General features: G+C 50.4%; 2 long non-coding RNA genes and 1 pseudogene across 2 annotated transcripts in view; 2 read left to right on the top strand and 1 right to left on the bottom strand.

Moving 5' to 3' along the window:
- LOC142069082 (uncharacterized) overlaps nt 1-22666 on the top strand; it is a 289489-nt gene that overhangs the window by 147187 nt on the left and 119636 nt on the right. The gene's annotated exons all lie outside the window — the stretch shown is intronic.
- LOC142069081 (uncharacterized) overlaps nt 1-22666 on the bottom strand; it is a 289831-nt gene that overhangs the window by 174343 nt on the left and 92822 nt on the right. The window lies entirely within an intron of this gene.
- On the top strand, nt 790-1741 carry LOC142068909 (olfactory receptor 10A4-like; annotated as a pseudogene).

Here is a 22666-nt window from a genome sequence, read left to right as displayed (position 1 = left end):
TAAATCGAATGAAATTCAATAATGACAAATGCAAAGTACTTCACTTAGGAAGGAACAATCAGTTGCACACGTACAAGATGGGAAATGACTGCCTAGGAAGGAGCACTACGGAAAGGGATCTGGGGGCTCATAGTGGATCACAAACTAGATATGAGTCAACAGTGTAACACTGTTCCAAAAAACCCAAACTTCATTCTAGGATGTCTTAGCAGAAGTGTTGTAAGCAAGACATGAGAAGTAATTCTTCCACTCTACCCCCGGCTGATTAGACCTCAACTGGAGTATTCTGTTCAGTTCTGGGCGCCACATTTCAAGAAAGAAGTGGACAAATTGGAGAAAGTCCAGAGAAGAGCAAGAAAAATGATCAACGGTCTAGAAAATATGACCTATGAGGGAAGATTAAAAAAAATTGGGTTTGTTTTGTCTGGAGAAGAGGAGACTGAGAGGGGACATAAAAGGTTGTTACAAGGAGGAGGGAGGAAAACTGTTCTCCTTAACCTCTGAGGATAGGACAAGAAGCAATGAGCTTAAATTGCAGCAAGGGTGGTTTAGGCTGGACATTAGGAAAAACTTCCTAACTGTCAGGGTGGTTAAGCATGGAATAAATTGCCTAGGGAGTTATGGAATCTCCATCATTGGAGATTTTTAAGAGCAGGTTAGACAAACACCTGTCAGGGATGGTCTAGATAATATTTAGTCCTGCCATGAGTGCAGGGGACTGGACTAGATGACCTCTCGAGGTCCCTTCCAGTCCTATGCCTCTGTGATTTTATTATCTCCACAGATAGAAAACAACTGTAGGACATGGCTAGCAGGAACCACACAGTTGTGATACAGTTCTTCTTTGTGGCTTTTTCCAACATCCTGGAGCTCCAAGTTTCACTTTTTTTTTCTGGTGCTGCTGTTGTACCTCATCACCATGGTGGGCAACATCCTCCTCATCACGATCACGGTGGTGGACCCTGCCCTTCAGTCCCCCATGTATTTCTTCCTTTGGAATTTGTCCTTTCTGGAAATGGGTTATACTTCGTCCACTACCCCCAAGATGCTGGTGAACTTATTCTCCGAGGACAAGAGTATTTCCTTCCTGGGCTGTGTCACACAGATGTATTTCTTCTCCTTCCTGGGGATCACTGAGTGTTGCCTGCTGGCTGCCATGGCATATGACTGTTACATGGCCATATGTCACCCACTGCGCTACACGACCATGATGATCAGAGGTGTGTGTCTCCAGCTCTCAAGTGTGTCCTAGCTCATCAGGGTGCTGGTGGGAGTCGGGCAGACAACTTTCATATTCCCTCTGCCCTACTGTGCGCCTATTAGCATCAACCACTTCTTCTGCAACCTGCCCCCGCTGCTGCAGTTGGCCTGCACGGATACCTACAGGAATGAAATAGCTGTTTACACCATCTCTGTCACCTTCATCATGGTCCCCTTCCTGCTCATCCTTGTATCCTACATCCGTATCCTCCACGCTATCCTCAGTATTCCATCAGCCGTGGGCAGGAGCAAAACTTTCTCCACCTGCTCCTCCCACCTCATCATGGTGACCTTGTTTTTCGGGTCTGGCATCGTGACATATCTGAAGCCCAAATCCAGCTACTCACTCGGCAGCGACAAACTGCTTTCCCTGTTCTACTCAGTGGTGTCTCCAATGCTGAACCCTTTGATCTACAGCCTGAGGAACAAGGAGGTAAAGGAAGCCCTGAGAAGGGTGATGGTCAGAAAAATATTTATTTGAAAAGTGGGGGTAAAAATGTTATTTTAATAGTCTTGTGATGGATTTGGAGTTGCCTGTTGTAGCCTGATCTATGAATCGTATATTAATTATATTGATTACTTAAGAATTCCCAGTTATCACTCTGAGGTATTGAAAGTTCTTGTCCCAGTATCAGGCCCAGTGTTATTAAAGTTACTGTTCAGTTGGGAACCTTGATGTCCACGGTTGCAACACTCACACTTTAGGAACCCTTCTGTCTTTGTAATCGTTTATTAATACATTCAGCAAAGTCACAAACACTCTAACCCAGCAAGGTAGACTGAAATAATACATACTGTACATCCGAACTTCCATATACTCCCACCATCCCTTGCAGAACAACCAGAAATGTTAGCCATTATCTTCCTCGTCACCATCACTTTCTCATTAGCACCAGTGGCCATCATCCTGGCACCTCCCAAGGGCTACATCTCTCTCTCCCCCTGCACACAGGCTGGGATACAACTTTTATAATATGTTATGTCAGGGGTAGTCAATAGGTGGACTGCGGGCCAAATCCGGACTGCCAGATGTTTTTGAATGGACTTCAAAATCTTTTAAATTACTTGTTGTTGTTATTATTGTTACTGTGGTGTGAAAAATGTTTCTCTGAAGTCTGGACCTTGACTATACCTTGACTAAGAAATTTGAACCTTGACAAAAAATAATTAACCCCAGTCTTACAGGATACAGGCCTGTACGTTCCTTGCATTACTGCTGAATAAAATAAATGCTAAAGCGAGCTCTATGGGCTACCCTGTAGCAGTCTGTGAATACTGTATGATGCTTGTCTGAATATTGTACAGATGTTTTTGTATGCACCTATTGGGTTAATTCAACAGCCGGGTGTTCCGGAAACGACCTAGGAAGATGGACAATAGCTCAGAGAAGAGCTCCTCTGCAAACACCAAGGACAATTAACGGTGACATGCTACCTCTGTCCACCCATGGTGGGCCTGCTAGCCCAGCTTTCCCAGGACTGCATCCCTCCTGAATAGAGGAGAGCCTGGTTTGTTGAGATGGTTTAGAGGGTGCAATTGCCTCCTGACCTCCAGAGGCTGGGGGGTTCTTCGAGGAAGCATAGCCTGCCTTGTCTCTTGCTGTGCTGTGTTCCTACGGTTAAGATTAAACAACACTGTTTTAAGAAGGCTGTTTTGGGTCACTGTTATCACCGCAGGTCACGGGTCCCCAAGTGGACATGCACTTGTACCGAGTCCAGTCAGACCTGCTGAGTAATGCTGGATGATTTTAAATTTGGTTTAGAAAGAGCTCAGCAGACCCTGGCTTGCCAGACCTCACCCACTGATTGTCAAATTTCTCAGATTTACTGTAAAAGAAAAATAATAATGCAGCCAGCTCTTGGGGGGGGGGGGGGGGGGCGGAGGGGTGGGGAGAGCAGCTTTGGGGGATGCCACAAAATGAGAGAATGATTTTGCAAGGTTTTGAGAAAGACGTGGCTGAACAGAGATCAGCTTTCAGAAGAGCAAGGGATCCTGCCAAGCAGCGAGGGCTCAAATATTTGATGAAGTTTCCAGCTCAGTTTCATGTCAGGGCTCGTGAGGAAGTGCATCAGTTCCAAAAGCCACAAGGCTCGGAACATTTTGTAACTAGCCTAAAATGAATCAAGTCCCTGTTCTGTTCTAAACCACGTTTACTTGGCCTCCGTTGATGATATTGCAATCTTCAGAAATGCATGGGCAGGGCACAAGGCTCACAGAGAAATTGTGCTGAAGAGACTCAAAGGGTTTGTCCACTGCAAAGAAAAACCCACGGCTGGCCCATGCCAGCTGACTCAGGCTCGCAGGGCTCGGCTTGTGGGGCTGTTTCATTGCAGTGTAGACTTCTGGGCTCGGGCTGGAGTCCAAGCTCTGGGACCCTCCAATCTTGCCGGGTCCTAGAGCCTGTGTTCTAGCCTGAGCCTGGAAGTCTACACTGCAATGAAACAGCCTCACAAGCCCAAGTCGGCTGGCATGGGCCAGCTGCGGGTGTCTAATTGCTGTATAGACATACCCAAAGGTGCTGGTCTCACAGTAAAAGTGTCAAAATGCAAGATGGGGCGAAAGTCCCTTATCCAGGCCATTGGCAGGACAGGGCTAGATTTGCCAGAAACCCTTACAAGTGGACTCCATTGTTAACTGGCCTGTACCCTGAACCAAAAAGCAAATTCAGTCTTTTAGAGGCTTGCCGAATTATTACCAAAGACTCGTGGAAGGTTTCAACAACATTGCGACTGTGATGACAGATGTCTGCAAAAAGACACAGCCTGCCAAGGTGGTTTTGACTACAGCCTGTCAGGAGGGCTTTGCTCAAGTGAAAAGACTTCTGTCAGCGACATTGGCTCTAGCCGGTCCAAATTTCGATAAAATGTTTGAACTCTGCACAGATTCATCAAGTACAGGCCTGGGAGCCGCACTGATGCAAGCAGGCAAGGGCAATAAGAAGCGTCCTATTGCTTTTTTTAAGTAAACAACTGACCCATCACTGAACAAAATTACTCAGTCATCAAAAGGAAATATGCAGTTGTGGGGCAACTAAGGCTATAGCTACTGCCCAGGAAGTTCAGAGTCCTAACAGACCATTCTCCACTGGCAGGGCTTCACGGAAGAGAAGGTACCAGCTCCAGACTGCAACGCTGGAGTCCAGACATTCATGAGTACGGTATGGAAACTGCACACGTGAAGGGCAAGGAAAATGTGTGACAGAAGCACTGTCCAGGCACGAGGGTTCTGAGGCAATGCATGTGGATTAGCCAGTGGCTAACCCTACTGCCTCAGTGAGAGTGGGGGAGGTGTGAGCCAGGAATCCCGTGGTGCCAAGCGGCAGAGGGGTTGCCTAGGGTTTTACGGGAAGCCCCTGAGTTGGATATCTGCATAACTCTTCACTCAATGGTGGCATGTGAGGTCTCTACCAAGAGCCGGCAGCCCACTAGGCATCCTAATCGGTGTGAAATGTGGGTGTGGATAATATTGAAGGAGTCGTGTGTCCATACTCAAAACAATGTCTTTAAGGTCTTGGCCTTAAGGCAGGTCATGTGGGTTGGAGGTGTTCCTACCAGGCAGGGGGTAACTGTGACCTTAAGAGCCCCTGAGTCAGCAAAGGGCCCTCTAGCCTGTAACTCGCAACAGGCCTGACACACTCACTACACCCAACACACTGTTGATGTCATGTGTATCTAAGCGGTGTCACCTTAGGTATCGTATGCAAAACGGTGACGCTGCTCCCGAAAATCCTTGTGTTCTGTGTGTACGGGTTGTGTATAGCAAGTTATGTATATGTGCGGGAAATGTGTTCTTAAAATGGCATTTGGAGGCCGTACATAATCCAGGTCTGCCCTAGACAAAGGAATATGGATTTACCTGTCTGATCAGCTTAATTACAGGGAGAGGACAATAAAAGGACATTTCCATATAAGGTAAACAAAGCAATCAAGCTAATAAGTGATGGAGGAAACAATGTAGTGAGCACACTGGGGGTCCGAATCTGCACCTCAAGGAAATCTTTCTAACTCGTGAGACAGACAATGGACTTTGGAAAATACAAGCAGGAGCAAAAAGCCATTCTAGTTATCCCTCAATTTGGGGACAAAGATAACAGCACCCTCTGATTCTGTGGAAGTTGGATTCCTGGCCTGGAGGGCTAAAGATGCTGGTAACTTGATGTGAGTGAGAAAACTGCTTAGGCAAAGATTGTAACTTATTAAGATTTAAGTTTTAGTCACTAGAAAGCATGCTTTGGTTTGGTTTGGTTGTAACCAGACCTGTATCTTTTTCTCTTGCTTAGTATCATTTACATTTCTGTTCTTTGTTAATAAACTTATCCTTAGTTTTACTATAAACCAATTCAGTGCTGTGATCTTGAAGTGAAGTGTGAGTCTTCAGCTAAACTAACAGTCTGGTGTGTGCGCTGCCTCTTTGGAATCAGTGAACTCCATAATTTCTGAGTGTGCAGTGACAGGGACTAGACACTGCAGGGATATGTCTTTGGGGAACTCAGGAACTGGAGGTCAGTGATGGCTACCTGCAAGGCAAGGTTAAGATTGGCAGAATCTCAAGGAGTTTACTATGAAGCAGTCAGATGGGTGTGGGAGGGAGCAACACACAGTCTAACCTCCAGCAAAGCTCAACTCTTGCTAAAGCGGAGGGGTGACACAGTGGCTTATGGTTCTGAGTTCCCTGAGCAGACCCTTATCTCCCTGTCTGGACAGGCAGGTATTGTGTATTGTACGCCTCTTGGTGTAGGCCTATTTGCATACTGAGCCAGATGCAAATTGAGAGAGTGCAAAATCTACAAAGTAAATCTGCAGGGTGAAACAAAGAGTGGAGGGGGTGTCCTGTTTGTGAATAGGATCAAAGGATTGGGCTGGTGTATCAGGGAGTGCAAAGAAACTCACTGAGTCCTTCCCCTGGGAGAAAAAGTGACCACGCATTTGTTTAAATGAAAGCAGGGTCCCAGCCAGCCTGACTGTAAAGCGCTGCAAGGATCCAGGGTGAGAAATACTCTACAAGACACAAGAGTATCTTGGGAATTAAGTCTAGGCTCTAGAATGTATGTTATGTATATAACCCTTTGTTTCCATTACTTCTACTTTCTGCTATTTGGATCTCTGTGCTTTGTTCAATTAACATCTACTTGTTTAAACTATAAACGTATCTAAGTGCTGTGTGTTAAGCGGAGCGGTGCTCTAAGGTAGAACTGATAACCTGGGCTTCACTGATCCTTTGGGAGCAGCCAATCTGTGACTACCGCAAGTGTCCAGTGGACAAGGGGCTGGATGCTCCAGGGAGATGCTCGGGGGTTGGAGAGTGTCTGTCACTAACCTGCAGAGTGACCGTGGGGCCTGCATAGGCCTAGGGGGAGTGCATGTGTTGCCCTTGGTCGGTGGAGATGGGGCGTTGACCCCCGGCAGGCACAGTCAGGGTCAAGAGGTTGTGTCAGTTTTATTACGGTAGCACCTAGAAACTCTGTTCACCCAAAATGACTTGCCCAAATTGTGGGAGTTGTGAAAAGAACTCAGTGCTCTACAGCGCAAGGTACCATCAGCAAGGATACTGGACGGTAGCACACTTTTTTTCTCCCCAACATTCTTCTCAAGGCCGCCTGCACCCCTTGGTTCCTCAGGCTGTAGATAACGGGGTTCAGCATGGGCGTGACGACAATGTACACCAGGCCGAACGGCCTGTCTCTGCCCCCTCCATAACTTGACTTGGGTCAGAAATTGATAACACTCACGGATCCATAGAATACAGTCACCACCACGAGGTGTGAGGAGCAGGTGGAGAAGGCTTTGTGCCTTCCCTCAGCAGAAGACATCTTGAGGATGATGTGGGCATAAGACACAAGGATCAGCAGGCCAGGGGCCATGACCGCCAACACGACCACCACAAATATCTCCACCTTGTTCAGGTAGATGTCGGCGCAGGCCAGCTTCAGAAGAGGGGGGATGCACCACAAGAAGTGGTGAATCTCAAATCACTAACATCTGGGTCAGAGGAGCAATGGGTCAGAGGAGACTTAAGTGTATAAAATAATGAATGGTGTAGAGGCGGTAGATTAGGCCCTTCTGTTCTCCCTGTCTCATAACACAAGAAGAAGGGGACTGTGACCCAGGAACCCCTTTGGTGCCAAGTGGCAGAGGGCATAGGTTTTTACATTGGGTTGGATATCTGCATAATACCAAAGGGTGACATGTGAGATTACGAAGAGCCAGCTGCCCACTGGTCATCATAATCACTGCAAAATGTATGTACGGATAATATTTAAGGAGTTATGGTATCTATACTAGGCAAAGAAAAACACTAAATCCTTCACTTGGGAGGCAACTGACAGTGTATTTGCTTCAGGAAACCTGGGTCATGGCCAAGGCTAGCTGTAATGCTCTGCAAGCATTTTGGGGTGAGCAATATTCTGCAAGACGTGAGAGTCTCCTGTTAATCAAGTCTGGGCTCCAGAACGCAGGGTATGATTTTGTTTTATATGTAACCATTTGTTCCCAATACTTTTACTTGCTGCTACTTGACTCTCTGTGGTTCGGTAAATAACGTCAGACTTCTTTTGACTGTAACCATTTCTTAGTGCTGTGTGTCAAGCAGAGCCATGATCTGAGGTGGACCTGGCTCGGGTGTTGGAGCGAGCCTGTCGCTAACCTGTACAGTAACAACGGGGCCTGCATAGGCCTAGAAGGGAGTGCTTGTGTCACCCATGACCAGTGGATTTGAGGAGCTGACCCCCGGCAGGCACAGACTTGGCTTCCCCACGCTAAGGGCAGGTGGCAGTGGGTACCGCACAACCCCAGGCACCCACAAGAAACATCACAGGGACATACAATAAAATTAAAAGATGGCAAATTCTGAACCAATAAATACCTTTTCCTACGATGTGTGATTAGACTGTAATCATGAAAGCGGGACTGGACATTTGTATGGCTAACAAGAATAGCCAGAGTTATCATATGTAATGATGATAATACCTATTACTCTAAGCAGCAGGTTGTTTTTCTCTAGGGACCAGACAGAGACTCTCAGCTCTTCTGCTGCAAAAACAAGACAACCCTGAGTAGAGGCTGAGGACATTAGGTTTGAAACCGCCCCACACACAATGTGTATCCCCATGTCGGGTAAAGACTGTGTATCATTACCCCTTTTTGACCAGAGTGGCAAGGCAAAGTTTGGAGCCATGGGGATGTCCCCATTGGAAGTAGAAATTGATGGAGTCTGGTATTTTCTTTGATCTCATTTATTGACAAGGAATGTACAAAGTCCAACTTCTCTGAATGCATGAGGAACCAAGAACAAAAGGAGCAGCTTCTTTGCTTACTGCCCCAAGTCTCGTTAGCCACCTTATTAGATCCAAACACTCACTTTTTCCAGGCTCGCACTGGGCTACTGCTTGGCTTTTTTCCCCTCTAGCGCGCTCTCTCTCTCTCTCTCTCTCAGCAAAGCCCTTCTGCCCACTCAGTCCAAATTCCTGGGCAAGTTCACACACCTCTTTATCTTAGGTGGGGGAAGGGGCTTCTGCTTAACTCATCCTGACAGGTATGTGACTAGAAGGGTGTGTTCACACATCAGTTAGAATACGTTTTTTAACTCAACCATAACGAGGTTTCGTCCAGCTCATTAGAACATCCCCCACCTCAGCGGAGGCTCGGGCTAGTCACTCAGGCTTGGCCCCACCCTACAATGTTCACCCAGCTATTTTTAGCACGCTAGCACAAGCCCTGCTAGGACGAGTCTGCCTGCCTAGGCTGGGAGGCTCACCTTCAGCTGCCGTGTAGACGTACCCTCAATGGTTCAACTACTGTCATGCCTTCAATTAGTTCCTGTGTATTAATTTGAATCGGAGTCCTAAGAATTCAAGTACTACTCAATGGGTAGAATTTTCAAAAGCGCCCAAGTGACCTCAGAGCCTGCGTTCCCCTTTCAGAAGGCCCTAAGGACTGGGGAATCTCTGTCACATTGAAAGTCAATGTGATTATGCTTCTAAGTCAGCTAGGCACTTTTGGAAATTTTACCCCATGTGCTTCAGGATGAAAGATGCTGGCACTTGTCAAATATGTCATGACTAGCATTTCCTCCAGGCCTAACTGCTGTTTTTTTTACTTGACGTTGGTTTTGTTGTTTGTTGCTGCTGCTGTAGCAAAGAGGTTGTGTCAACAAAAATCATTCACATCATTTATTTTACTTTGTTAGCCATTAATCTGTTTAGGGTCTGATGCACTGGGTCGTAGGGAATGTCTACACTGCAAAGTAAGCCCAAACTCAGACTCAGGCTCGAGGATTTCAGTCTGACAAACGCACATTCAACCGCCATTCTACATCTACTGAGAATGTAATTAAACCTCCTTTTGCCAGGGCCTCTGTGATCAGGATCCTGTTTCATAAGCCCAGGCAAAAGGGGGTACATGGGATCCCCTAGAATAACCGTGGGAACAATGACTCCATTTATGACATTGTCATTTGGAATAGTGTTTCGGCCTGTCCATGAAGGTAGACGCCTGGCTGGCGGAAAACCCTGGCATCATGAACTTTTCCCGTGCAGCCCACGTTGGCGTCCATAAATTGCCCTCTGTGGTCCCCAAGGGCCTGCATGCCCATGGAGTAGTACCCTTTGCAGTGTAGGTACTCCTGCTCCTTGAGGAGGGCAAGCAATGGGCTCATGAGTCCCATCAGTGGCCCCAGTGCAGTGGGGAAACCCCATTCTCTCCAAGCCAGCAGTTACTTCGGGGATATTGTTTATGCCCCCACCTTTGGATAAACCACACACCTGATCGCCTCAGAAACCTCGGCCACCACTTTACCGTCCAGTCAACTTTCCAACCCCAAACTGGTTAGCAACGGACCTGTAGGACTCTGGGGTGTAGAAACCCACTTTTGAACAGGAATGGCTTCCTTCGCGTATATGTCATGGTGCTGAAGGGTCTGGGCAAGCTGCTCACAAGGCTCCAGAAATCTAGCTTTCTTCATGAGCAAGTTCTAGTCATCCCAGATCCGCATGACTATGGGGTCCCACTGGTCTGTGCTCGTGGCCCTGCTCCAGAAGCGCCGGTCTACACAGGGGGCATCAGCAGCTCTCCCGAGAGCTGTGAGCACCATCAGCCAGTTTGAGTCTGACAGGTCTGTTTCACCCCCCCCCCCCCGACAGGTGCCTTCTTCAGCAGGTCAGAAAATGCCCCCGAAACGTCCACCAGCACTTCATGGACTCTCTGCCCATTGCCTGAAACAGGAGCGAAAGCACAAGCAAGACAAGTGCTTCAAACGCTGACTCCACCCTGTTGCTGGCTCCAGCCGTCGGGCACGTGTAGACTCAAAAGACAGCTCGGCCGGATGCCTTGGCAGGATGCAACAGCTTCCAGTAAAGTGCCACGGGATGGACAGTCAAGTTTTCCCACAGGGCATCCCAAAGGGCTAGAATGGCTACCGCTGGGGAGGGTGCTAGGAAACCTGGCACAGGCTGGTTTGACTTAGGTTTGCGTAGTGCAGCACAGATGCCTGAGCACTGGTGTGAGGCCCGGGTCCAGAAATTCTAAATCTTAGCTTAATATGCAGTGTGACAAAGTGGGACTGTTCTCAATGTTTCCTCTGAATAGTGTGGGGGTGCCTCAGTTTCCCCTATGCAGTTCTTAAGTATCTAGATGGTGGGATAAGGGTGTATGATCATTGCAGAGCCCTAGAGGGCAGGTGTGGGCAGGGGTCTGGACACAGAGAATGGCCAACACCCTGTTTCCTGGTAACTGATGGCCGGGCCCTTCCCCCCTGTAAAGGGAGAGCTAAAGGGGTTGGAGAACAAAGGAATCAGGTGACCTCCTGGCCCAGGAAAGGAACAAAGCCCAGAGGAAGAGGGGCTGCAGGGAGTTTCAGTTTGGGGCTGCTGGGGAGTGGAGTGAAGTACAGACATGGTTGTCTGGCTCACTGCCTCCCAGAATGGACCCAGCTGAGGGGTCCTGGTCTCTGCACCTACAAGCTCTGTTTTAGACCATGTTCCTGTCGTCTAATAAACCTCTGTTTTACTGGCTGGCTGAGCGTCATGTCTGACTGTGAAGTTGGGGTACAGGACCCTCTGGCTTCCGCAGGACCCCGCCTGGGCGGACTCGCTGTGGGAAGCGCACGGAGGGGCAGAGGATGCTGAATGCTCCGAGGTCAGACCCAGGAAGGTGGAAGCTGTGTGAGCTGCGTGTCCTGCAGACAGTCTGCTCCCAGAGAGGATACTGCCCCAGAGTCCTGACTGGCTTCGTAGGGAGCAGTTCCAGAGCATCGCCCAGGGACTCCGTGAAGACTGGCGGCAGCGGTGGGATGTACTGCACCCCGTGGATGGCGCTTCCTGCAGTAAGTGACTGGGGAGCAGTAAAACAAAGGGGGATTGACGAGGACCAGGCATGCTGAAGGCTCAGAGAGGAGCAGTTTCAGGGGGCGGTTAACCCCTGGGAGTGTGACCAGAGAGAAGGACTGTGCAGTAATGGGGTCTCCATGGGGACTGCGGTGAGCAGTCTCAGGGGCGGAGGAGCCTGCGGCTTGGCCCTTGGAGAAAGAAGGACTTTTGCAGTAACAGGGTTCCCCTGGGGATTGCAGCGAGCAGTCCAAGGGGTGGAGGAGTCTGCAGCTCGACCCTGGCAAAGAGGTGGTGACCTCGAGAAGGGCTGGCACACTAGGGGTTCTCCCTGGAAACCGTGGGGAGCTGAGAGCACACAGGCCTGTGAGTCCGCAACAACTTGGGAAGAGCGGAGTGATGGCCTGTCACTATCTCCTTAAGAAGGACATTGTAACCCTGTGCAGAAAGAGAAGGTTGAGCATTGGAAAGTTCACCAAAGCACAAAGAAAAGGAGTACTTGTGGCACCTTAGAGACTAACCAATTTATTTGAGCATAAGCTTTCGTGAGCTACAGCTCACTTCATCGGATGTATACAGTATACGTCCGATGAAGTGAGCTGTAGCTCACGAAAGCTTATGCTCAAATAAATTGGTTAGTCTCTAAGGTGCCACAAGTCCTCCTTTTCTTTTTGCGAATACAGACTAACACGGCTGTTGCTCTGAAACCCACCAAAGCACAGTTAATCGTGCAGCTGGAGGAGGAGGATCGCTCTAAGGGACAGATTCCTGACCCCAACTGGGGCTATAGCAGGATCTGGGAGCAGCTGGAGTAGTAGCCAGGCATCCTCAAGACTCCAGTCCCCAACCAGACGAGGGTCTTCACGATCGGGTTCCCCATCCGGGGATTGGAATTGGAGCTGAGTCTGAGAAAGCAAGAGGACTGTGAGAGACAGCGAGAGTCCAAGAAAGAGCTGCAGAAGCAGCAGCAGCATGAACTGGCGATGGTGGAGCAGAGAGGCAGAAGGGACCTCCCGGGGGTGGGTGGGGATAGACCCCGGGGTGCCAGTTCCGCAGGGAACCTTGAGACTCATTTGCTGCCCCTGGTTAAGGAGTGGGGGGGATGTGGATGCCCACCTCACTGCCTTTGAGCAGGCTGGCGATTTGAACCAGGGGTACCCTGCGGAAAAGCCCCGGTGTCTAGCTCCCTTGCTGGGCCCCAAGGCCATAGACTCCGTCAGCCAGATGAGTGGGGTGGTGGACAGGCTCCCACTTCTCACCCCAACCTATATGTCTGTGTGGAGTTTCCTGGGGCCAGGCCCCTCGGACCTCCAGTGGGAACGGAAGGTGATGGTCAGTGGAGAGACATTCCTGGGGTGGCGAGATCCTAGGGCAGAGAGAACTGTTGTCAGGCCCGTGGTGGTGCAGCCTCAGATGCTGAGGGGCTGTGTGAGGGTCCCAGGGATGAAGCCCCTCTCCCTCCCTATGGCCCAGATCCCTGTGCAGACCTAGGAGGGGTGGGGCTGGCTGGTCGTTGGGGTTCCCCAGGATACCAGCTGCGAGACCCTGTTGTGGGGTGACTGTGTCTCTTTGGGACAGGATCCAGGCCCTGCTCCTGTAACTGCCAAGGGTTTGAATTTGAATCCAGGGAACCAATTGGTGGAGAGGGAAATGGTCAGTGAAAATGCAGATGACCTGGCTGGCAGCAGGGAGGAGCTGCTAGGCTCAGGCTACCTGCATGCCTGTAACCAGCCCCTGGGGCTGGGTGGGACCGAGAGATGCTCCCCGCCCCCTTGCACACCGGAGAGGGGGCTCACGCTGGCTCTGATGCAGTGAGGAAAGCAGCGAGCTTGCTGCCTACTCCACTGGGACGGCAAGGGCAGAGCTGAGCACAGTGGGAGCTGAGACCCCAGCTGAGTGGGGGGAGACACAGGCAGGGCAGGGTATCTGTTGGGAGTGGCAAGGTGCTTGGTAAGAAAAGTCTGGATGAGCCAAGGCAGCCTTGTGAGCTGATGGCTTTGTCTAGTCAGAAGTGTGGAAGCCGAGGAGAGTGGAAGATGAGTGTCCCTGGACCTTACCTGTTAGCTGGGTGGAGAAGTGTGACAGTGAAGGAAACGTGCCTGTGTCTGTCAGGGGTATTGACTTGCCTATGGAGGGAGCTACCCTGATCTCCAAGCAGTTGTCTGTGACCAGCCTTGTGTGCTGGGACCAGGGGAATGAGATCCCAAGCTGTGTGTCTGGTAAAGGAGAAAGTGTGTCCGGCTCTTCTTTGTCTGTGGAGCAGACAGAAGGGGCCTTTCGGCCTGTGATGGTTGAGAATAGTGCAGTTGTCTCAGAGTTGGTTCTGGATTCAGCTAAAGCCCAGGAAGGGAATGGTCCTAAGTTTGTGTCTGCTAGGGAGAATGGCCCTGTAACTAGGTCGCATCCAGTCCGTGTCTATGTAAAATGCCAGAACCCAGACAATTCTGATGCTTGTATTTTGCCTGTTGCTAGTGGGTGGCAAAGGGAAGGAGAATGCTTCTCACCTTTCATCTAGGAAGTCTGTAAGTTTGCCTGAAAGGGGATTGTGTCGGAATCCGCCTGACGGGCCAGGGGTAATTCTGGATGTAAGTGAGAGCCAGAAAGAGTCTGTTGTTGCTCAGGAAAGTGTTCCTCTAGAGCAAGCCCTAGGTAAAGAGGGTAAGAGCAAAAAGAAAAGGAGGACTTGTGGCACCTTAGAGACTAACCAATTTATTTGAGCATGAGCTTTCGTGAGCTACAGCTCACTTCATCGGAATTTCTGTGAAGGGTGAATTGTTGCATAGAAAAGCCCCTAGGGAAAGGAGTCCTTATGGAGTCTTTGCAAGCAGTTTACTGCAGCTGAAGAGTGTGAAAGTGATTTAATCAAGAAAGTTTCAGTTCCTAACAGCCAGAAGTTTTCTGTTGTGAATGAAGCCCCTGACTTTCCTGTTGAAAGATCCAGTGTGGATAGCTTTGAGAAGGTCTCAGATGAAGTGAAAGCTGTTAAGAAAGTTAAACAGTCCTATAACCAAGTGGCTGTGTTTGGCCAGATTGTTGGGGGAGACAAGGTTGTTGAGAAAGGAATGTCTCCATGCTAGTTCTGTAAGTGAACAGTATGTGGCCCAGGTCAATATGGGGGCTCTTAACCAAGAGAGCCTGAATGGCAGTCCTCCAGACTGGAGCGCTGGGAGAAGACCCGATCCCAGTTTGACCCCCAGGGGTTTTGGGGTGGCCAAAAGGCACAGGCCGCATAAACTTTCCCACATGCGGCCTGCGAGTGCTATCGTCCACCCCCGACCTAAGGGAGGGCGTGAAACTGGAAGGGCCTGGTGTAACTCCCACCAAGGAATGAGAGAGATGCTGGGGCATCTATGGGAATGTTGGTGGCTTCGAACTTCCCCAGGTCACCGGCTAAAGTGACCCCGCTCAGTTCGATCTCGAAGGGGGGAAGAGATGTGACGAAGTGGGACTGTTCTTAATGGTTCCTCTGAATAGTGTGGGGGTGCCTCAGTTTCCCCTATGCAGTTCTTAAGTATCTAGGTGGTGGGATAAGGGTGTATGATCAGTGCAGAGCCCTAGAGGGCAGGTGTGTGCAGGGGTCTGGACACAGAGAATGTCTGACACCCTGTTTCCTGGCAACTGTTGGCCTGGGCCCTTCCCCCATGCAAGGTGAGAACTAAAGGGTTGGAGAACAAAGGAATCAGGTGACCTCCTGGCCCGGGAAAGGAACAAAGCCTGGAGGAGCAGGGTCTGGAGGGAGTTTTCAGTTTTGATGCTGGCTGGGGACTTGGAGTGAAGTGCAGACGTGGTTGTCTGGCTCACTGACCCCCAAAATGGACCCAGCTGAGGGGTCCCGGTCTCTGCACCTACAAGCTCTGTTTTAGACCATGTTCCTGTCATCTAATAAACCTTCTGTTTTACTGGCTGGCTGAGAGTCACGTCTGACTGCGGAGTTGGGGTGCAGGACCCTCTGGCTTCCCCAGGACAACGCCTGGGCGGACTCGCTGTGGGAAGCGCACGGAGGGGCAGGGGATGCTGAATGCTCCGAGGTCAGACCCAGGAAGGTGGAAGCTATGTGAGCTGCGTGTCCTGCAGACAGTCTGCTCCCAGAAAGGAGACTTCCCCAGAGTCCTGACTGGCTTCGTAGGGAGCAGTTCCAGAGCATCGCCCGGGGACTCCGTGACACCCTGTCCAAGGGATGGACCCCTTTCTCCAAGACCAGGGAGGTGGCAGAGCACAGACTGGTTTATGACATATACAAAACCTTTGCTGGTCAGCCCTGAACTCTGAATTCCATGGTTCATCTTCTTCTGACACTTAATAGCTTTTCTATTTTAGCTGTAGTGATTCTTCAGACGCTCGGGCAAAAGGCAATCCCGCTTCCACGTGGCACGTCAATTTCTCACTCTCTAAAGTGGGGATAATCCTGACCCACATTCAGAAAGTGGTTGATCTTCTCTCTTTCTTCCCAAGTCTCTGCCCTCCTTGCCCAGCCCCGGCCTCTGTCCTGTTCCCCAAACTTCCATGCCCATGTGAGTGCCTGTCTCACCCCACCCCCCCCTCAACCTGCAAGGTCTCCTGCCAGCAAAGAAAAGCTGCTCCCGGATCTGGAGCTGCATTCACATGTCCTGAGGCCTGTCCTGCACCACGGTCACCACGGGCAGGTAGGTCATCAACCTCCATCTGTGCCCCAGGTGCAGGCTGGCCTCTGGTTCCTGCTCCCTCAGGCACCTGGAGATGCTGAAATAGGGCTGGGGTTGGCGGAGCAGGAGAACACCCCATGAGGTTAAGAAAAGGCAGTGAGAGCCTTTTCCCTCCCTGGGAGATTAAGGTGTCCCTCTATGGGGACTCCCTTCCTGGCAGATACTGTGCTTTCGTTCCTGGACACTGCCAGGAGGCTCAGCTCCCAACCCTAGCAGCTTGGCTGTTCCATTCCCTACTGTGTACCGAAACTGCCTTTAAAGGACTATCCGAGCCCCTCCCAAGCCTGCTCCCATTGCGGGTCTCTCTCCTGGCTGAGCACAGGCTGTCCTTATATCACCCACCAGGCATGGATCCTAGTCACATGCTGCTCCTTCTCATGTGACCCCTGCACTTATTCCCTTCACCTGGGGATAGGTTCAGTTCAGCTACGACCCCTTTCATGGCCATCTCACCCTGGGACAGCCTGAAACTGGAAACCTGTACTCCAACAGTAACTGTTTGCTAGGAAAGGTGCTGAAGACACAATGGAAGAGAAATCCTTTGGACTGGATTGAAATTATATCAAAGGAAAGTGAATGAGAGAAAATGACCAGCATTATCCTCCGAGCGAAAGAAATAATTGAAGGTCAGAAAGGACCATTCTGTCCATCTTCTGTGTAACACAGGCCTTAGAACGGCACCGAGTGCTTCCTCCAGAAAACCCATGACATGGGACTGAGCCAGAGCACATCTTCTGGAAAGACATCTCCATGCATTAGAACCAGCTGGTCAGAAACAATCTTTCTTCTGCAGCGATGTGAAGTTAAAGGGCAGGGAGAAGAAGAAAACCTCGACTCGGGTTGTTACTGGAGCTGAAGCAGAGAGGCCAGGACAAACACGGCTAGGGCCCAGGACTGACTATCAGAAGATCTGCCGTTTTCTCTTCCTGGCTCTTTGACCATGAGCAAATCTCTTTGCTTCTGTGTGCCTCAGTTTCCACAACTATAAATAAAGCTACTCAAGGTTATGGTTTTTTCTCTCCTGTTTTGCAAGCTGGGGCACTTAGATACATTTGGGGCCTGCTATGGTGCCAGTCTAGAGTGTATCTGTAAGCTGATGACCCCCACATGTAGATCAGACCCGATGGATAACACAAGCTCCTAATGACAGGCTTCAGAGTAGCAGCCATGTTAGTCTGTATTCGCAAAAAGAAAAGGAGTACTTGTGGCACCTTAGAGACGAACCAATTTATTTGAGCATAAGCTTTCGTGAGCTACAGATCACTTCATTGGATGCATAAAGTGAGCTGTAGCTCATGAAAGCTTATGCTCAAATAAATTGGTTAGTCTCTAAGGTGCCAAAAGTACTCCTTTTCTTTTTACAAGCTCCTAAGTTTGTTCTGTGCTTAGCCCCAGGGGAGCAGTTGGGCTGGGTGGCCTTTTCTCGCTGTGCTGTGTGGAGCAGGTTCTGGGCACTAGGGATATAAAGAGACTCTCAAGGACTAATTCTTGAAAATAAATATCAATGAACTGCACCCCAGTATAAAATCACTGCTGCTAACATTGGTGGGTGATAAAATAGAAGCAGAGTGGAATTAATGATGAGGAGAGGGCAGTGACACAGAGCAATCGGATCCCTTGATAAGCTGGAGCCATTCAAAGAAAACAAGTTGGAAAAGAACCAACTGAAGGGTCCTATACCTACCGAAAAGCATGCAGGCCACACCTACAGAAGGGGGAAGTGTATCCAGGAAAGCACTGACTGTGAAGAGGATTTAGGGGCCATGCTGGGCAAGCCATTCAACATGAGCACCCAGGGGGATACTGTGGTGGACAGGGCTAAAGCCATCATTAGATGTATGAAAAGAGCAGTGAGGAGCATAGAGAGGTGACACACTATGAGGAAGACTGATCATGGAATACTGTATCCAGTCTTGGCATCCAGCTTTGAAAAAAGATTTGGAAATATTGGAGTTGGGGCAGCAAAAAGCAATGAAACATTTTGAGGGCTGGAGAAAAATGCCTGCCAGTGAGCTATTGAAAGAGCTCAGCCTGTTTAGATGATAAAAAAGATCGGGAGGTGACGTCATTGAAGTGTTGAAGTGACTTCATGGAGAGAAAATATCGGGTATTAAAGGGCTCATTTATCTAGCCAAGAAAAGCATAACAAGACCCAGTGGCTGGAAACTTAAAAGAGACCAATTTGTATTCGAAAGAGGGCACACATATTCAACGGTGAGGATGAATCACCAAAGGAACAAACTAGAAAGGGAAGTGGTGGGAATTCCCCACCTCTTGATGTCTTCTAATGAAGACGAGATGCCTTTCTGGAACGTCTGCAGTCAAAAACTAGCTACTATGCTCTCCAGAAAGCATGTGATATGCAGGGGGTCAGATGACATGCTCTAATTGTCTCTTCTGTTCATAAAGTCTGCTCATTTATGAAAAACTGAGCGTAGCATGGGGAGAAGCCTCTGATGTTTTACTGTGTTGGGCTTGAGCCCCGAACAATGAACGCTCATTGCGTGGGGTGATCCAGGGGAAGCAGCTGAAACATCCAGTGTGGCTGGACAGGGGCAGCACATCATCACTGCAAGGGAGGGGTGGGTGTGGCAGTGACATCACAAGGGCCTTTGGCAGGACCTCAGCCTATTGGACAAAGGTGGTGGGGAGGCGATGACCTCACAGAGAGATCTTGACATCAGCCAGGCAGGACAGGGGTGCAGGACAGGGGCAACCTCGGAGATCCCTGTGGCTTTGCTTCAGCACGTCTCCTTCTCGAGGTCTCTCCTGGAGGACTGAGAGAGCATTCACTTGCACGTTCGTGAGCGCAAGGAGGACCCTCTTCGGAGTTTTCTCCTTTTCTTATAGTGGTTTTGCTCGAAAACAGACGTCCCTGTATAGAAGGTAAGAGCCTCGGAGAGGTTTGGAACCTGTTCAGTCTGATCCATCAGGAGCCGGCTGACTTTTAGGAAAGGAAAACACTAGATTGTGGGGGCAGCATTTTATTTCCGACCTAGGACTTTGTCCCTTCCAATTACTGGGACCATTGGGGTTTCTCCTTTTTGTTTTCTCTTTTCCTCTGTCCCTCCTACCTTTCTCTTCTTGCTTCCTTTGTGCTTTTCCTCTGCTCTCCTCCCACCACCAGGAGCTCTGTGTGTGGAGCGGGGGCTGGACGGGGGGGCGGGGGGGCGGGTTGTGGGAGGCCCACACAGAGAGGTGAGACTGGAATAGTGCTCCGAGAGTGATCCCCTCGGTGGTAACCAGGGCCATTCTTTGGGCTATTTGATGAGAACCCTTAGCCTCCCACCCCTCAAAGTCTCAACCTTGATTGGCTGAGGAGGGGGCTATTGACAGGGAGGAAACTCTAGTCTTTGTTGTTCTCTTTTATGACCAAGCAAATAAGTCACAACCAGTTAAATGTTTGACCGATGTGGATGCTGCTCTCCATTCATTGTCTCAGAGCAGTTCATGATCCTCTCGAACATTCCAATTCTTCTCAAATACTTGCTGAATAATTACTATGAACAATTGCTGGTCTGTAGCTCATTTGAGAGCAACTCTGCTACTGACTGGCTGCATCAGCTAAGACAAGTCCCTGCTCCTTTCTCAGCCTTCGTTTCTCCTTCTGTCAAGAACGAATAACAATCCTCTCCCACCTACCTCGTCATGGGTGGATGCTGGGGATCCACTGAAGAGTGTCACTCGGAGCAGTGCAGACTAGGGGTGTCCTATCACACTGAGCCATATCCGATTATGACCTAATATTCAATTGGATTTGTATTTTATTCTTTTGAAATTGTGAAGAGGAGCAACTACTTAGCTCAGACTGAAGCATCTCATCTAATTTTCTAGATCATAGTTGGTTTCAGAGTAGCAGCCGTGTTAGTCTGTATTCGCAAAAAGAACAGGAGGACTTGTGGCACCTTTAGAGACGAACCAATTTATTTGAGCATAAGCTTTCGTGAGCTACAGCTCTCATGAGCTACAGATGCATCCGATGAAGTGAGCTGGAGCTCACGAAAGCTTATGCTCAAATAAATTCGTTAGTCTCTAAGGTGCCACAAGTACTCCTTTTTCTTTTTGCTAGATCATAGTGTCTCCCCTTTGTGTACGACGAGACAGTTTAATGCACTGTGACAAACAGGAGATGCTCTTGTTTTGCAAGCAAATATTTTTGCAAAGAATTTTCATCCTACTTCTTATGATTTCAAGAAACAAAGTGGTTTCATCTGAATGGATTCTCTGACAGAAAACGGTTTCCATGAAAATGTTCACTCCTGATTTCCTGGGCTTTATCCCTGCCTCCAGGGGGTTGTTGTCTGTTAGTTCGAACAGGAGTCAGGACTGTTGTCTTCTCTTTCTGGCTCCGTCACCGCTTTGCTGTGTGACACCTTGGGTAGGTCCAATGGGAATAGGGTCAATTCTCAAACTCCAGGCAGCAGGGAGCCTGGGTGAGATAAGGGATGTTAAGGCCGTCTGCGAAGGAGAAAGGGATGTTTCCAGGTGTTGAATGTCAAGAATTCTAAACTTTGCTAAAATGGCTAGTCTCGAGAAACAAGAACTAGTTGGGGCCAAACTTTAACCATTGTCTTTTTTAAAGCCCATTCAGGGATGTGAGTCCCAGAGAGCCACAGAGAGGGGGAGCAACTTGCCCAAAATCCCACAGATCAATAGGCAGCAATGGAAGCAGGAGTGACACTCCCTCTCAAAGTCAGGGGGACCAGACATTAGGGCCTGGTTGCAATTGCCAGCTGTGGGAGGGAGTGTGCGGCAGTGGTTAGTGAAGGGGTCCATCCATGGCTCTGACACTCAGTGTGACCCTGAGCTAGTAGCTGAGGTCTGTTTGCAATCACTAGGGTTGGGGTCCCATCGCTCCAGCCCAGGGGGGTTGGGAGGCTCCAGGAAGGTGTGTAAAGTGCTGGGATGTCAGGATCCCGGAGGCGCTGTCACCTCCGCCCTAGGGCCGTGTTCTGCACCCCCCTGCTGCTGGCTGAGTTTCTCTGTCCCTTGGCAATCAGACAGACTCTTGTTTTCACAGCCAGTCGATCGCCCTCGTGTCATCACCCTGCCTGCTGGCTGGGCAGGGTAACTCCTGAGGTCACCATCCTCTCCAGGCTGCCTTGGGCTTGGAGAGTGAGGAGGAGGGCAAGGGACGTCTGCTGACCCTGAACATCCGCCATCCGTCATCCCATCACTGAGAGCAAGTGAGTGGCATTCGGGTTCCTCGGTGGCTTCCCCTCTCTGTCTGGGGAGAGGCAGAAACGGGGAGAGACTATCTCCAAAGGGGGATTTCCTTTGCAAACAGCCCCCAAGAGCCCCTCACTCTTAGGCCAGGCAGGGGCTTCTCCATAGCCGTCTCCAGTGTGTTTGGAAAGGTTCCAGCAAGGGGGCTCCCAGCCCTTCCCTTGTGGGACACTGTTCCGCAGGCTGAGAGTCTCGGAGCTGGGCCAGACCCTGTGAGCTGCTGAGCCTGGAAATCAATGGGGAACAAGGAGGGCCCTGGTCTTCCTGTGCCTAGGCTCTTTGTGACTTTGACGTGGGGAATGGTTTCCCAGGAGAAGTCCGGACTCCTGGGTTCTCTCCCTTCTCTAGCCTAGGTGGGAGAGTGGCCTGGGATGACAGGAGGGGGCTGCTTGTCCAGAGGAACCGATGGTCTTTGGGACTGACCCCATTGCTGGAAAAGGATGAGACTTCCTGAATATTGCAGCAGCAGGGATTAGGAGAGGGAATGTTGGGAGCAGATCATGCAATGAACTCCTGCCCGTATGTGTAGATGGCACTCCCTGCACTCCTGTAGGGGCAGAGGGGGCTGCTGTGGTTGGAGCAGGGAGGAGGAGGGACAGAAAAGGCCCATGAGTGAAAGGCTGCCTTGAGCCCAGACTCACACCTGCTTCCCGCTCGGTTCCAGGATGGCCAGGCTCCTGCGGATGTTGCGGAGGAAGGCTCTGCAGGTGGCCCCAGAGCCTGAGGGAAGCAGCTGCCATCTTCCCAAGGGGCAGAGCAAGCCCTGCATCCCCGCTGGCGGGGAAGCAGCTCCCGTCCAGGCCAGACGGCGGAAGTGCCCGGCCTTCTGGAAAAGGACCCCGGCTCCCGGCGCAGGCGCCGAGCTGGGAGAGGCCCCGACCAGGCCCCAGTGGAGCTGGCCCAGGCTGCGGTTTGGCAGACAGGACCCAGCCCAGGAGGGGCGCCGGGCAGGGTGGCTCTGGGGCTTGTTGTGTGGGCAGCAGCGGCCCCAGGAGCCCAGCCCTCGTTCCCATCAGGAGGCCTCGCCCTGCCCGGTCTCTGACGCCCTTCCAGCCCCCGCCGGCCAGGAGGTGGAAGGTCCCTGTCCCAGCACCGGCAGCTCAGCCTGGGACAGCGGCAGCACCTGGGCCTCTGGCAGCAGCCAGGCCGATGGAGGCCACTGCTTTGTTCCAGGTGAGGA

The sequence above is a fragment of the Caretta caretta genome, chromosome 14, assembly GCF_965140235.1.
Source record: "Caretta caretta isolate rCarCar2 chromosome 14, rCarCar1.hap1, whole genome shotgun sequence".
Lineage (NCBI taxonomy): Eukaryota > Metazoa > Chordata > Testudines > Cheloniidae > Caretta > Caretta caretta.
This window is presented reverse-complemented; position numbering and strand designations above follow the sequence as displayed.